The 15,760-nt window shown below is 46.2% G+C and overlaps 1 protein-coding gene across 3 annotated transcripts in view; it reads left to right on the top strand.

Moving 5' to 3' along the window:
• IGSF11 (immunoglobulin superfamily member 11) overlaps window positions 1-15,760 on the top strand; it is a 105,184-nt gene that overhangs the window by 11,051 nt on the left and 78,373 nt on the right. The window contains exon 1 of one of the 3 annotated variants that reach the window (XM_030471917.1): window positions 13,254-13,270. The exons of the other annotated variants lie outside the window; for them this stretch is intronic. The gene's annotated coding sequence lies outside the window, so the exon portion shown is untranslated. Of the gene's footprint in view, window positions 1-13,253; window positions 13,271-15,760 lie in introns of those variants that run through there. 3 annotated transcript variants of the gene reach the window in all.

Below are 15,760 nucleotides of genomic sequence, written 5' to 3'. Positions count from 1 at the left end.
GCTTTGCCGTTTACTCCTGACCTTCCATCAGTGCTTATACCACGACTGAACCTGTCCCAGAGATCTGGATCTTTTCCTTGCTCCAGGGTGACTTCGGATGTCTTTTTCTCCCCCTCTTGTAGCACAGAATACAATTCTTCTGCCTCAGAGACAGTTGGTAATTGTTTGCACAGTGATCTAAATATATGTGTCTGTGTGCTGCCTTTGTAGGAAGGGTATATTATTTTTGCTTTGAATAACCACTTTGTAGAAGATAAGGAGCATGAAGAAAGATGCCCACATATTTCTCAGAACCTTTTGTATCTATGCTCTGCACCACCCACCTGTGTTTTTAATGCTTCCTTTCCACTGACTTAGGTAAAAGCCATGTAATTTACATCATCATGCAGCTGATGGGGAAAACTGAGGCAGGATTCTTATGGCCAAAGTGGGGTTGGAGCCTGCATCTCCTGACTGCCAGTCCATGCCTTCTCCATGGCAGTTGAGTCAGTTTAACCTGCTTGAATACTTTTCCTTCCAGAGTCTTCATGGCAGTGTTTCCTGGATAGATACTGATTTTGAGTCTTTAAAGAAAATCTGCAGTGACTAAATTCAATGCAGTTCTTCTCTCGTCCTTGCCTCGGCCACCTCCACAACGAAAGTCATGTATGGGATCCCCAGATGGTGGCCCTGGGGAAGGGGACTCTGTGTGGGATGTCTGTCCTTCTTGCCTCCGGCTTGCTGCCTGTTCTGTTGCTGCTACTGCGTGTGCAGTCTGTGGAGCTTGTGGCAATCATAGTATCACAGAATGGTTTGGGTTGGAAAGGAACTTAAGATCATCCAGTTCCAACCCCCTGACATGGGCAGGGACACCTTCCACTAGACCAGGCTGCTCAAAGCCTCATCAAACCTGGCCTTGAACACTGTCAGGGATGAAGCATTCACAACTTCCTAGGGCAGCCTGTTCCAGTGTCTTACCATTCCCACAGTAAAGAACTTCTTCCTTATATCTAACCTGAACATCCCCTGTTTCAGCTTGAAAAAGTCAATCTTTGACCATCTGTGGCTTGAGGATGTTTTGGAGGAAGCCTTGACCACTGGGTTCTGCTGCGAGATCAGTTGGGGATAGCTTAGTGCTTAGGCTTGGCTTGAGAGGCACAGGACAGTCTGCTGCATGAAAGGTTTGCTTTCAGTTTGTGTTTCTGTGTGAGTCTTGCCACGGATGGTCTACATGGGCACTGCTCTAGAAAGGAGTAGATCTGGTTCTCGTTGATTATGAAGAATTGGCTTCATTGCCCAAGGGAACTGTAGTCTCCATCTGTCAAATGCAGCCCTTCCTCCTCATCCATTCTCTACCCATGCTGTGTCTTCACTCTGGAAAAGGGAAAAAATAGTGTTGTCTGTTACGATTGGGACTTGATAAGGTACTTATGGGAATTGAGCACTCAATTCCCTTGGGTTCCTTTAAACAGCCTAGCTGAGGTGGATTTATGTTAGAAATAAGCAAGGGGAGGAAGCAGTCCTGTCAGCAGTGCCATAGCTATTCTCCCAGTGTTTGATATAGCAACTGCTGCAATAAAGCTTATTTGGCTTTCAAGGTCTGTAGGTCAGGAGCTGGGACCAGAGTCTTCAAGAGGTCTCTGATGCCAACTTGCCTCCTCTGGCCCTGTGTGAGGGTCTTTTAAAGCACTGATAAATGCAGTGGAAATACTAGTGTGTAATAACACTTTACGTAATGACTGTGCTGTGGCTTGATAAATGTACCTGATGTCCACTGCGCGAAGGGCTAAGCCTGCTATGAGTCAGTCAGGATGATGAAGCTCTGCAAAACCAACTTTTCCTTTCACTTCCAAAGAGTAAAGATGTCTATGGATGATGAGGTGTAGCCTTTAATTGCAATCTTTGCACCAGCAGAGAGAGCATTTGCTCTGGAGACAATTGAGAGATTACTTTGACAACTGCAAGAACCCTTTTTTCACTCTCTTCTTCCAAATAACCACAGTTTGCATCAGTTTTCCACGGAGAAATTCAGTGACAATCATCATAGTTTTAACTAAAAGAAAACAAATATGGTGTAAAAAAATATTATAAAATGACTGAGACCAAACAAGTGGTGGAGTATGGCTGTTTCTTAAAACAAGTCAACAGAATGAAAAAGCTGCCTTCATCCTTGGCTGTGAGTGAGAACCCTTTCTGGGATTTTGTTTTCATGGCTAAAAGGAATTATATACTGTATTTTAAGTTTCTTTCTGGGATTTCTTCCTCTGTCTATATAGCCCATATAGCCAGGGCACAGTTAGCAGCTTATTTTGCAGCTGCAAGAGGGGGAAAAGCAACTCAGATGGGGATGCTGCTGACCCTCATCATCCAGTGCAGAGCCAGTGAGTCCCACTGCCATCCCCTGACTGTGATTTGCTCCTAGCTCCCCCTTACTCCTTGTCTCCCTGATGCACGCCTCCTACATCTCTCATATTTGTGAAAGTGTTGACTATGTGGCTTGATGGATATAAAAACAAAAGTGTGCTCATCAATGTAAATTTATGTGAAATGGACCCAAATTGTGGAAATCTAATGAAATTACCCAACAGTTTTGGCTAATTTCCATTTGTTTTGGTTTTGCTCAGGGAACAGCTTGGATTCTTCTCTCAGATTTGAAGAGTTATGCAGCCTTGGAGCTCAAAATCAAATCACAGGCTAAAGTCAGACCAGGTCTCCTTAGCTCAGCGCTTAAAACGAAAATGTATTACACTCCAAGTCCATTAAAGACAAACAGCTGTCTTAATGCAGTAATATAACTGGACAGTCAAAATAAAGCAGCACTGGGAAATGCATAAGTTAATGATGCCTTGTTATGTATCCTGTATCTTTTATGGCATGAATTTTATAGTCTAAGTGGTAGTAAGATTAAAGGGAGGTGAATAATTTATAGCAAATAATTTAATGAATTCCTCTTCCATTTCTATTTGCAAATAGTTTGTGAACATCCTGTGGTTTCTTTGCATTTTGCTTATTTGAAATTACTTACTGAATAGCTTCTGCAAATAATATTTGACATACTGCATGCCTAGGAGCAGGGCTGTTCTGTCCCCTTTAGTGGGGAGCAGTATTTCAGCTCCAGGTTTGGTTGCTCGGCACTAATACAGAGCAAAAGTTCGCACCATCGTATTTCACTCTCCTGACAGCTTAAAGTAATTGCTAGAAATATGCTGTGTCTGAAAGGTACCAAGAATCAGCTATTAATTTATTAGTCATTCAGAGTATTTATGTGGATAGGCAAGTTAACATTTCCCTTTTGCCAGCATGTGCTAAAATTGCTTGAAATGTGTTACTTCCTTGTACATTCACGTCATTAAGAATACTTGCAGAAACAAGCAGAAGGATGTAAGGACCACAGTCAGCAGCGAGCTGTGCATATGCTTGACTTCAGGCATATTCTTGAGTAGATGCATAAGTGGTAGAGTGGCAAATGATGAACTTGAGCATATGCTGAAGTGGTTTGCTGAATTAGGGCCCAAAATATAGAACAAAACAAATCTATCTTCCACGAAAGTGAACATATGAAAGACTTTTGTTTCCTCATCTGCAATTATGGGGTAGTACATCTTTCAAATGGGGTGGAGGAGACAATGTTGTATATATTGCACTAGCTTGCAGTATGTCTGATTCCATCAAATACAAGACACTTCATCTGAAGTTTCCCACATGTGTGGTTTTTTCTCCTTAAAAACTGAGGGAAACATCATGAATGGAAAAAACTCTCAGCCATTAATTTTACCATTTTATTTCTGTTTTCATCTTTAATGGTTTCTTAGATTTCAGAATATTTTCCATGTGCTTTTATTGGCTTATCCTCTCTCTAAGAAAAAAAGCTAATTCATAAATACTAGATAATGCTTGACCAAAGGGACCCTCACAGAAAGGAGTGCTTTCTCTGGGTCTGTGAGGAACAGGCCTGAGTTACTTTAGCATCTTAAATGGAATGGAAATCAATGGGGCAGTTCTGTGTGGTTGGCAAGGTAGGGGAACATTGATCAGGCAGAAGAAAGGAGTGCTGGAGCTGGACTAGCAGTGTGTGCTTCAGGAAGGACTGGGAAGTACATGGACTGATGCATTCCCCATCTATATTCCTATTTATCATTAGTGCTGCTCATGTTCTGTTCTGTGATTCCAGCTCCAGGGCTGGAGAAGCCCCTGCAAGGAAAAGCTGGAATTCTGAATTTTTCACTGGTACTTTCCTCGCTTCTTTATAGGGCTTTCAGAACATTAATAGCATAAAATTTTATCCAGGCTTATGCTCATCCCCAGCACTTTTAATAACCCCAGTGATGAACACTGTGAAATTAAAAAGCAATCACCTATACCAAATAAGATAAACAGCAAATGGGCCTAATGGTGTGCCACGTGTCCTTACACACTACAGGGATGCCTTTGGCAGCAAAATAAGCAGCACCGCGTTAGGTTTACAGGGGCAGTGATGCTATACCTTGCAAGGGCTGTGGGCACTCGGATCTATGACAGGAACAGCATCAAGAGGCTGCTTGAGACAATTGCATCCTTGTTATTTTGGGACCAGAGCCTGGTCAGCTCAGGAAGGTGGGAGATCAAAGAGCCACTTCTGAATTTAGCATGGGCTTACTTTCATAGAGCCTTGGGATGAAAATGGCAGAACAGGTTAGCTTGAAAAGAAGCGTGGCTATGTCTCCATCCAGTGGCTAGTGCCACTGAAGAGGAGTTATCCCACAGAATACACCTTTATATGGGGAAATATCCCAAAATTGAGGACATGGCAGAGGGGAGGCTACCTTCCTAAAACTGACTTTTATAGAGGTGTAAGATGTGTCTTATCTTCTGCCTTTCTGTGTCACGCTCTCTTCAGTGTTATAAATGTAGATTGGTTTATAGCAGGAATCACATAGTAATTAAAATAATTAACTGGTTTATGCCCCCTTGGGAAAGATCTTGGTTGTGCCAACTGATTCTGCAATGACTCCTATGGGACAGTGCGCAGTTTGAGACCTAAATGACCATGGCCATACATCAGGTTCTCTCTATGTGCCTGTCGCAGTCAGCCAGGACAAGTTGAAACAGGCAAAATGAAAGAAAATAGACAAATTTCTGCATCCACAGCAGCTGGAGTGAACGTCAAACAGATGGGCTCTTCCACCCTGATTATCCTGACCTCCTAAATATAGAAATGTGGGCTTTTTTTTTCCCTTCTCCTCTATTTTTTTTTTTTAATATAAATTTAAATCACCCGAGGGGGTGGTGTTAGCTCATGCTAGGGCAGTGCTAACGAGTGCAAATAGAAGTCATCTGCTGACAGAGTCAGATCACAGCTTCTGCTCATGACTGTTCCCTTCATCCTGCCTACACATGCTTTTTCCCATTGGAAGTTTGGGGACTAATAGGGATGGAAGCTGTCCTCTCAGTGGGGCAGGGGAATATGTATGTGTGCATGCATGAGCAGACTTTTATTTCAAACCCTGTCTGTGGTTATGCAGATATAAAGAAGCACCACAGAAAATGGGTACAAACTGCATGTCCTCGCCTTCTCCCGCAGATGGTTTGGCAAATAGATGGGGCAGCTGTACTTCAAGTCACTGGAGGAGTTTGCAGTTATTTGGCTCTCATTGCCCAAGCACACTGATAGGTGTATGATAGAAAGGTGTGGGGCTTTTATTGTGCCCCCGTTTGTGTTCTTATGCAGTCTGCAGAGAGATCAAAGGGATAACTGCTGGTACTGGGCTGGCTGTGCCCGAACACTTTTGTCCTTTTTGTCCTGTAGTGGTTGACACCAATAAAGCAGCAGCAAGGCAGTGTTTTGTGTGGTTTTTTTATTTTTATTTTTTTTTTTTGGACTCCTTTTGCTGTAATGAGGACTTGGGTAGGGGAATTTTTTCCCCACAGGAAAAAAACCCACAGATTCACCTTCCAGATTACTTTTCCTCTGCTTTTTCTTGTCCTGGAACTAAACTTTTATAGCTTTTCTCAGGCTTTTATTCTCTGACCAGCCCTGGGAGAAGGAGGCAGGAGGAAATGCTGCCTGGAGAATGCAGTAGAGGAGCATGGAGTGAGCATGAAGCCATGTGTCTCACCCCTGCCCTGTTACTGGCACCGTGGGCCTTGCTATCCCCTCCTCTAGGAAGGAAATGACAGACAGGGGCTTGTATCTGAGGACACTGGCAGGGAGAAACCTTATGTTGGTGCTGTATTAATATGACCGAAGATGTATAACAAGGATAAAGGTTTGCAGCAAAGCAGCCCTGACTTGGGGCCCAGCCAAGCAGAACTACAATGTTTTTCCCATGTCATTACACACAACGATGTGTGGGGTTCCATGGATGCATCTATGTTACCATCAGTGTAAATATACAAATACACTACTCATAAGACTTCAGGGGTGCTGTGAAGAGATTGTTTATCTTATGGGCTGCTCTCCATGTAAGTATAGCACATGGTTTATTAAAGCTCCCAGGGCTTGTGTGCTCATGCTCTCCTGCAGAAACCCAAACAGTTGCAACCTTAATCCCAGACACCAGAATGCCATACATACCATTGGCTTCTATAGAAGCTGCATCTTCCTTGGAGGTCTCCTACATGCAGGAGAGGTCGACAATGGTTGGAGGAGACTGTCTGGGGAGGTTGTGGAGTTCCCACAGTGGAAGAAGGTGTCTAAGAACAGGCTCAGCCAGCAGCTGGCAGGGTGACAGAGCTGTAGGAAATCCTACCTTGGGGCAGCTGGATGAAGCTGGTGGTTTCCTGAGGGATGCTGCACAGGGAATTGTTACCCCTGGTCTTTTCAGAGAGTGCTCCTCTTGTTACACTGAGGTCATGCAGAGTAGCATCGTCTGGATCATGAAGCACCCAGATGCTATAGATACTGGGTAGATAAGCAAATGTATCTGGAAGCTCCCCCTGGAAACAGTAGTGTGGTTGGCATCGTGGGTGTCCTCCCACTAATAACAAGCCCTGCTGGCACCATGCTCATGCTTGCACTGTGTTCCCTAGAGCCTAGGTCAGGTGAGGGCTTTACAGCTTGCATGCAGTGCCAGACCTGATCTGCCTTCCACGTGTTTGCTTAGGACTCAGGATAAGCTCTCCCAGACACTACATATAAGGGATCACAGAGGAAAGACACCTAATTGGCTTTGCAGGAGAGGCTTTGGCACGGTGTATTCACTCTGATTCACGAGCGGCTGTATCAAACCTGGCTGGCACCATGCAGGGTCACTCAAGTGTCTCTGTGCTGTGCACTGGAGACTTCCTGACCAGCAGCAGCTCAGGGGTGCAGGCATATACCCACACTGGCTCCGTGTGCTGCCTGCTTGGCAGAGATGCCTCGCTCAGGCTTTGAGCCACTCCATGTTCAATCCATCTCTTGCAGCAGCTTCTCATTCATGCTGTGCAGAGCCAGGGCTACTTGGCTAGCAGGACCTATGGTAACCCTGATGGGAGGCACCTCTATTTCTGCACCAACAGCATGGTGAATCTGCAGCCTGGGGATGATAACAGTGGGTTTAGGTCATAGGGAGGCTGGTTGTGCTGCTTGTGTTAATAGCTGGTATTTTCAGTGATACTTTTCACTTTTTCTTGCCTTGGTTTCACTTTTGGTAAATGGAGTTAACACTCCTCCTGATTACAATTGTTGTCCCCTGAGTAACAGTGATGGGCATTGTTGTTATCCTGTCTTTGCTTACAGACACTTATCTTGCTGGGTTTTAAAAAGATAGGCTGAAACATTCCTGGATTCTAGCTTAAACTGACTTTGTATGGAAAATTTTAGCCACCTCTGTCCTATTTCTGAGAATAAGATTGGGGGGAAAATGGGTTCCTATTGTTTGAAGAGGAAACTGCTTTCTTTTGAATTCTTTGCACAGTGTTGTGCAGCCAGACCTTGAAACACAGCAGGAAGATGGTCTGTGTGACACGGGTGTGCTTTCTGCCACATTCGAGAAAATCTACCTGAATTTGGCTAGGGAAAAAGCCCTAAGATCAAATCTGGTCATTCATGTGCTCAGCAGGGGCACACCAGAAGTTAGTGAGGAAAAAGGCCCTGACTTTTCACCCTCTGTGAGTGATGAGACTGCCTTATGCTCCCCCCCAGCATGCACACCATGACCTCCCCTGCATGAGCTGATCTGGGGCTGGTCTTTGGAAGTAGGAGCAGGATGCAGGGCTGTATCTCCCTTACCTGCTCAGGGGACCTCCTTTATTACACTTGGAGGTGATGGAGGAGCAAGTGGCCCTGCTTAAGGAGAAAGGGAACCTGGTCAGGGAGGTGACCAAGGCAGGGGGTGCCTGGGGACAAAGAAGCATGGTGAGAGGGGGAATACGCCAAGGGGTGGTGGGGAGAAGGGAGGAAGCAGAAACAAATGGGACTGGGTGGAGATGAGGATTCAGTGGGGCGACTCATATTGATGGGATGTCCCCCAAACCTTCTCTGCTTCAGGCTGTCGAGCTCTATTGGCCTCTCCTGTGGGTCGCACAGAGGGATTGAGCCTGGGAGTGGGGCTGTGCTTTGTGAGAGACCCTGTGGCCTGATGAGGCTTGGAGGAGAAGGGCAGGATGGGTCTGGGACTGGCTGGGCAAGCAGAGCAGCACCCCATCCCAGAGGAACCGTGGGATGCTACACCACTGAGCTCCCTGAAAAACTCCATGGGGACCCAGCAAGTCAACCTGCTGGCTGGGCCTTGAAGGTATACCACAAATAAAAGCTGCAGTCACACGTTCAGTGTAAAGTCAGTAAAACACAGGGCTAAATATATGCTCAGTTTCTGTCTATCCTGGAGGTTGAAGGAAACAGGAACACAAACCCAAGTATGTGATATTTATTAGTTTGATTTAGTACATAGCTATATTTCAGCAGCGCCAGTGGTGCTGTTGCTTTTCTAGCAGAGTCTGGCTGAATATCTGAGCTGTGTTGATACCTGAGTGGTTTGACAGTTTGTGTATAAACTACCTTGGTGAAGGCTGATGTTCGCACAATAAGTGTTAAAAAGCAGATGAATGAATGTAATGAAAAGGTAATTTATAATAATTGTTATATTAGTAACAGTAAACAGCAATGAATTTAAATTCTAGGGTGTTTAAATCTCTGCCAAGTAGACTGCCCCTTTCATCCTTTCCCTTTCTCCTGTCACTTCTGTGCTGAAAACTCACTGGTGTGGTTGTCATTCACTACGTGCTTGAGGTTTGCTGCTGTCCAGTTTAACAGGAGAAGAGTTGTGGTGCAGGGATTATCCAGCAAAACATGTTGTGGGACTTCTGCAGTACAAGTATTTCACCATCATTGCTCACAGTATGGGCAGAGTCGGCTTCTTCAGGAAGAAAATGGGAAGGAAAAGCAGAGAGATGACTCTAGTGTAAAGCAAATAGCTTCAAGCTGATGATTGCAAATGTAGATGTGAATGAAAGGGATAGGTACTGGATTTCCCAACGTGCTGGGCAGCATGTGCTTGTTACCCAGGTGGAGGAATTGTACCTGGGGTCTCTGGCAGCAAAGACTGCCAAAAGTGGTGGGAGAGCTCACATATGCCATGTTACTGCACTTCTAGTCTCTCCCCCAATGCTGCAGCATCTGAGGAAGAGGAGCCACTGAGCGAAGCAGGGATGCCGCTTCCCCTGGCAGCGGTAGAAAGATGCTCTTTGGGCATTACTGCTCTTCCCTGCTTTTGTTTTTATTCAGCAGAGTGGAAGTTGAGAACAAAACGGTCTCTTGGCTGGATGTGATGTGTGTTTTGTGGAGACTGTCCCAGCCTTTTGCAAAGGCAGACAGTGGGACTCCTGCCAGTTCAATTAGGCCAAATACATCACACTTGGGTGCCTGAAGCTGGACACCTACATTTGTATTAAGGCACGTCGGAAACAGCCACCTCCTCTTTGAAGTGGTGAGGTGCTTTCTTAGGAGGCTGAGGCTTAGTCCCAGCACCTAAAGGTGCCGAAGAAGTTTGGTCCTGCCAAAGACTAAACCTGGAGCCTGTAAGGGCTTGGGGGTCTCTTCTTTTGTGACCTCAAAAACATGACAGGGTTGGTCCGATTCACATGGAAATGATCCACTACCTGAAATCAGGCCCCTGACTTACTGTAATGTAGCAGGCTTTTGCTCAGAAGTCTTCACTCAGATGCAAGATAGATGGTGGTGTTTCTCAGGGCTTGGGCACAGAGCAGGTAGATTGGAAGTAAGAGGGGAAGCTGATCAAACACAATGATGACAACATTTGGTGGTGTGGCATTCTCCCTCCCTCCCCACTTCCTCATGGAGAAAAGGTGCTAAAAGCCGATGAAACATATGCTGAGATCACAAACCTTATCAGCTCCAATAAGTTGAGTGGGGTTTGGTGGCTTTCCTCATCTGCTTGCTCCTAATTCTTCATACAGGCAGGTTGAGTTGTGTAACTGGGAGATGGCTGTTCACGGCATGGGTATTCCTGGGAGCAAGCAAGGAAACTTTCTATTTAGCTTTTCTGGTCTCTTGCTCTCAGATTGTGTCAAGACCCAGCACCCTGTGATCCAGATTACCAGTCGCACAAGGAGCTGGTGCAAGCTGACTCTCAAATGGAAAGTTTTGGGGTTTTTTTCCTTAAATCATTCACCAAGTGATTGTCAATTGGGAGTAAATTTTCAAACCGATGGTAAGTTGAAAGTAATTTTTTAAACCATGTGTTGTGCAGAAATCACAGATAGTAAGAGGGCTCAAATGGGTGCCAGGCATTACCTGGAGACTAACTGAACCACTTCTACCAAAATCCATGGCAATAAGAGAGCATTCTCTCCTTCCCTGCCCTCTGGTCTGCAGGCGTGAGTTGCTATTGAAAGTATGAGAGGGACGGTGCTGTGAGAAACCCACACATAGTGGCTCTTAATTCCTTGGGGTGATACACATCTGGAGAGAGGCTTCATTACTCTGCAGAACACACTAGTCTTTCCCAATGTGGAAGTGTAGCTTTTTAATCAAGCAATCTCCCTTCCACCTTGGGCCTTGAAAAGATATATTTGTTGTGTCTGTCCATGACACTTTGTGCTTTATTTGAATTGTTTTCAGAAAGGCTTTGTTACCTTTCTCAAAGAAAGAAGCTTTTGGAGACTGCCAGGTTTCTGGGCAAATGAAGCCTTCCCTGTGTTTCTCTATAGCTTTAATTCCAAGGATGTTCCTGTTGTCTATTAGGTACTTAAGAAACAGAACAAATGAGAAACATTGGGATCAATGAGTTCCTAAAGCGAAAGGTGAAGGTGGGCAGTACATGTTTCATTTGTTCTTTTGATTCTTGCTTTCTGCTCTTTTCGTCTTGAATATCTTTGCTGTGAATGATTTGTCAGGGGTTCCTAGCAAGCCCAGTTACAGACCAGAGTTCAGTGTATCATTTCTTCTTTCCTGTGGCCTGTGATCATGTCCTGTAGTAATTAAACTTTGGATGAAGTCCCAGAGAATTACTCTGAAACTGCCTCTCTGTTATCTCATTACCAACACTGAAGACAAAAAAAAAAACCCCAACTTTTTGCTTTTTGGTTTCACTCCAGCCTAAGAAATGCAAACTAAAGGTCATTTTTAGGCTCTGCCTTTTCCCAGTGTCCTGCCCAGAGAAACTGTGCATGGGAAAGGGGTACATTAAGACTGGGGGAAGAGATGTTTCCCTGTGTGATCAAGCCTGATCCAGGATGAAGACTCAGGATAAGGGGAGAGATCTGGACCTCAGCTGCTGGGCTCTGTGGGGCAGCCAGTCTCCCAGGCTGTTGTTGGGGTGGTTCAGCCTGGAAAAGGCTCAGGGGTGATGTTATAGCAGCCTTCGAGTACCTAAAGGAGCCTACAAGAAATACGGACAGGGACTTTTTACAAGTGTGTGTAGTGACAGGCAAGGGGGAATGGCTTTAAATGGAGAGAGGGGAGATTGAGATTAGACATTAGGCAGAAGTTCTTTGCTGTGAGGGTGCTGAGGCACTGGCACAGGGTGCCCAGAGAAGCTGTGGCTGTCCCATCCCTGGCAGTGTTCAAGGCCAGGTTGGACACAGGGGCTTGGAGCAACCTGCTCTAGTGGAAGGTGTCCCTGCCCTTCCAAAACAAACCAGGCTGGGATTCTACCAAGAATTAATTTAGACTGATAGCACCACAGGGTAGCACAAGCACAGCTGTGAAATTGAAGCCACAGGTCGGCTTGTGGAATTTCCTGTGATTGAAGTCATAATGTCTCCTCTTAATTAATTTAATTCAGGTTTAATTTATTGAAGGTTTGCCTTGATTTATTCCACTGCTGAATTGCTTGTTCAGACGGCTTGTGTGAGGAGCCACTGCATTTTCTTGCAGCCTGGAAAGGAATGTTATCATGTAATGGTACACCACAAGTTGCTGATGATACTAACCCTACCCTCTCACCTTGTTCCACCCCTCCACCAGTGGGGAAAAAAGTGAGAAGGAACAGTTGGATTGCTGTTTGAAGAGGAGAAATTTCTTAAGACTTGATAACAATTCTTACACGTGGTTATCAGCACATCTCTCCACCAGGCCTGCCACAAGTCCATGGGTATGTGGCCTTACTCCTTGAGGCTGTTATTTCTCCATGTGTAATGTGGGTCACTTGTGCTTAAGCCTTTGGGATCGCTGTCCCTGGAAGTGTTCACAAACTGTGTAGACGAGGCTCTCAGTGACGCGGGTTAGTGCTGGACTTGGCAGTGCCGGGGAAAGGCTGGACTTGATCTTAAAGGTCTTTTCCAACCTGATTGATTCTATGGGCATGTTAGATGTCCAGTCTTACTGAATTTGCTTCTCACAGGTTAAGAGAGACAGTTACACCAGCACCTCCCTCGCCCTCACCAGGGAGTCTGGATTCCCTTTATTCCCCCAAAGGAGTTTTGTTTCTTTACCCTTCCAGCATCTGCTCGTGCAGTGTATGTGCTGGAGAGTGCACGCCCCTCCTCCATCCCCTTCCCCCTCTATCCTTTCCTCCACGGACCTTGTTTTCTGGGAGGAGCCTGCAATCCTCCTCCTGGCTGAGTACATGGCCCTGATTTCCATTTCAATAGCAGGCTTTCTGCTGAAGCTTCCCCACCGCCCAGGCTGGTGAACAAGGAGCCCACTGTTCGCAGACGGGATGTTCAGCCAGCCCTGACGTCCCGCTGTCCTCAATGCGGCTTTTCAGCCCCTCTGCTGAAGCCCGGGGCGCCGGGCTGGTGGGGGACAGGCTGCTGGCCCTGGGCAACATGCCACTCATTTTAAGCAGCCCCAGCATGCCCCCACTTAGGACTTTCTGGTCTATCAGAGGCTTGTTTGACTCGCAGATGGTTTTCGTGCGGTGCCGAGGTAATAAGAAAGGGAGGGATAAGTCAAACTGGAGTGGTAGCAGGGAATGGGGGATGAGATGGAATTCTTTGCCAAAGGCTTGGATGATGCACAGGGGAGAGCATGCATCGTGCCCAGGGCTGCTGTCTCATGAGTTCATGCTGATGCCTCAGGTCAAAGGCAAACTACGTCTCATCGCTGATGTTTATCTAAAACCCACACCCTGTCAGGTAGGTAGCTTTCTGTATTGGCATTTGTTCCAGACATGCAGCTGCACCTCCCCATCTCCAGGGTTGTGGGGTAACAGCAGGGCAGATGCTGCCCTGGGGCGTCAGAGCTTGGGCAAACCAAACTCTCTGGCCCCATCCCACCATGCTGAGCAGGTCATAGAATATTTAGGGTTGGAAAGGACCTTAAGAACATCTAGTTCCAACCCCCTGCCATGGGCAGAGACATCATACACTAAACCATGTTACCCAAGACTCTGTCCAACCTGGCCTTGAACACTGCCAGGGTTGGGGCATTCACAGCTTCTATGGGCACCCTGTTCCAGTGCTTCACCACCCTCACAGTAAAGAACTTCTTCCTTATATCTAACCTGAACTTCCCTCGTTTAAGTTTGGATCTGTTACCCCTTGTCCTATTGCTACAGTCCCTGCTGAAGAGTCCAATCCCTAATGAAGAGTCCTTGGCAGGACTAAAGGTCGCTAGGCAGGACCCTTCCTCTTGGGTTTGAAGCATCAGAGTCTCATTAATTACCACAGCCACATGCAGATGGGGGCTGACAGCCCCCTCTGTTAGTGTGTTTTGAGTTTGCCCTCCAGATGATGCTGGTGCAGGTGTCACAATGGATTGGTCTCTGCCATGGGAAAGCTCCTCTCTGCCGCAAGGTCTCGGATAACTTGGCTATTTCTGCTGTTGGCACGAGGACTCCCAACTGGAAAGCCACAACGGAGCTCCCAGTGTTGTGATATGCCAGGGTGATGGCTGTGGGGGCTGCTTTTCTGAGCCACTTTCCTTCTTTATTGGTTTTTCTCTGTGGGTAGATGTAAGGGACTCCAGGTTTGTTTGCGTTTCTCCCCAGATAGTGTCACACCGCTGACATTTGCATTCTGCAGAGCAGGCACAGAAGGGGCAGCAGCAGAGCAGGCTTCCCTCTCTGCTGCTGTAGGAAGAGCCAGCTGGAGCGTGGGGACAGTGATGAGGCCAGGCAGACCTCTGCCAAGGCTGGCAGCAAACAAAGCCCACTAAACCCAGCTCCAATGTGTTAAATCGCTAGTTCACAGTAGACAAGAATGAGAAACCTTTCTCTTCTGTCAGTATGGGCAAATGGCTGATACAGAAAGGAAATGCTTGTTTCTGGTCACTTCATAAAGTTTTAATTTAGCTGCACCTTTTATTACCTTTCTTGGTTTTTCCACCAAGTGCTTTTCATTTGCCTCTGCTGGCACCCTCTCATGCACTGAGCACTTGCAGTTCTGTTTTCCTCTTCCTAATAGAGACATTAATTCAAGTGAGCTACACCCCTGTGCATCATGCAAATGGTAGAGCAGGGGTGTACAGGGGCCCAGAGATCTTGCCTTCATCCCCTCCACTTTCACCCCAGCACTGGTGGTGTGAGGGTGCTGGTGAATCCTACAAGCAGTGCAGAGCTCAGGTTGGTGATGGAAGCTTGGACCAGATTGGTGACTGCTTCTTTACTGTCAATGGAAGCACTGGAAATCCAGTATTTGCTATTCCCCAAGCTCTGGCAGTAGGTGCCCTGGGTGATGCTTGTTGGTTACCCCGATTCTCTTGCTATGGACAGGCTGCTGTGGCTGCTGGCCTGTGCCCATGGGTAAGGAGGCAAAATGAAGAGTAAGAGACGGACCTAAGAGGTGTGGAGGCTCCTAGCTGTTGCCCTAGCATCCACTGACTTCATCAGGAATTAGGCACGGAAATATTCCCAGCACCTGGACATAAACAGTTAGCAGAGACTTTAAGCAAATTGGTGGCAGTACCTGGGAGAGACAACAGTTTGGTGGTACCACCTTCCCAGCTTGGTGGCATCACTGCAGGATGACTCCCTCCTCTTCCAAGCAGTCCTCTGGCTGCCTGTATCAGTGCTGGAAACCTCATTGTACACTCAGCTTTCATCCTCTAGGGAGTAGTAAGAATGGCTTTCTTTTTGAGATGAAGTCTCTCAGTTTGGGCTCAGCCTAGAGGAAGGAGGGGGTTTCTGGTTGTCGATTTGACAGTGTTTTGTGTGTGTCTTTATGGTGGTATGATATCACTATGCTCTGAGGAGAAGGTGCTGTGGAGTTGTGAAGGATGGTGCCTTTATTTCGATCTTTGGGGCAGGGCTATTTTTAATATGAAAGTATCAAAAGTATGTAGAAACTCATAGTCACATTTTCTTTATTAGAAGGACTCTTCTTGCTCTTTGCTGTGAGGAAGAAAAAAGGAATAGAAAACAAACTGAATAAAATCAGCATTAATAGCAGTATGTTTCAAGGAGGTTGAGCACTTGGT

This window comes from Strigops habroptila, chromosome 2, assembly GCF_004027225.2.
Source record: "Strigops habroptila isolate Jane chromosome 2, bStrHab1.2.pri, whole genome shotgun sequence".
In the NCBI taxonomy this organism is placed as follows: Eukaryota; Metazoa; Chordata; class Aves; order Psittaciformes; family Psittacidae; genus Strigops; species Strigops habroptila.
This window is presented reverse-complemented; position numbering and strand designations above follow the sequence as displayed.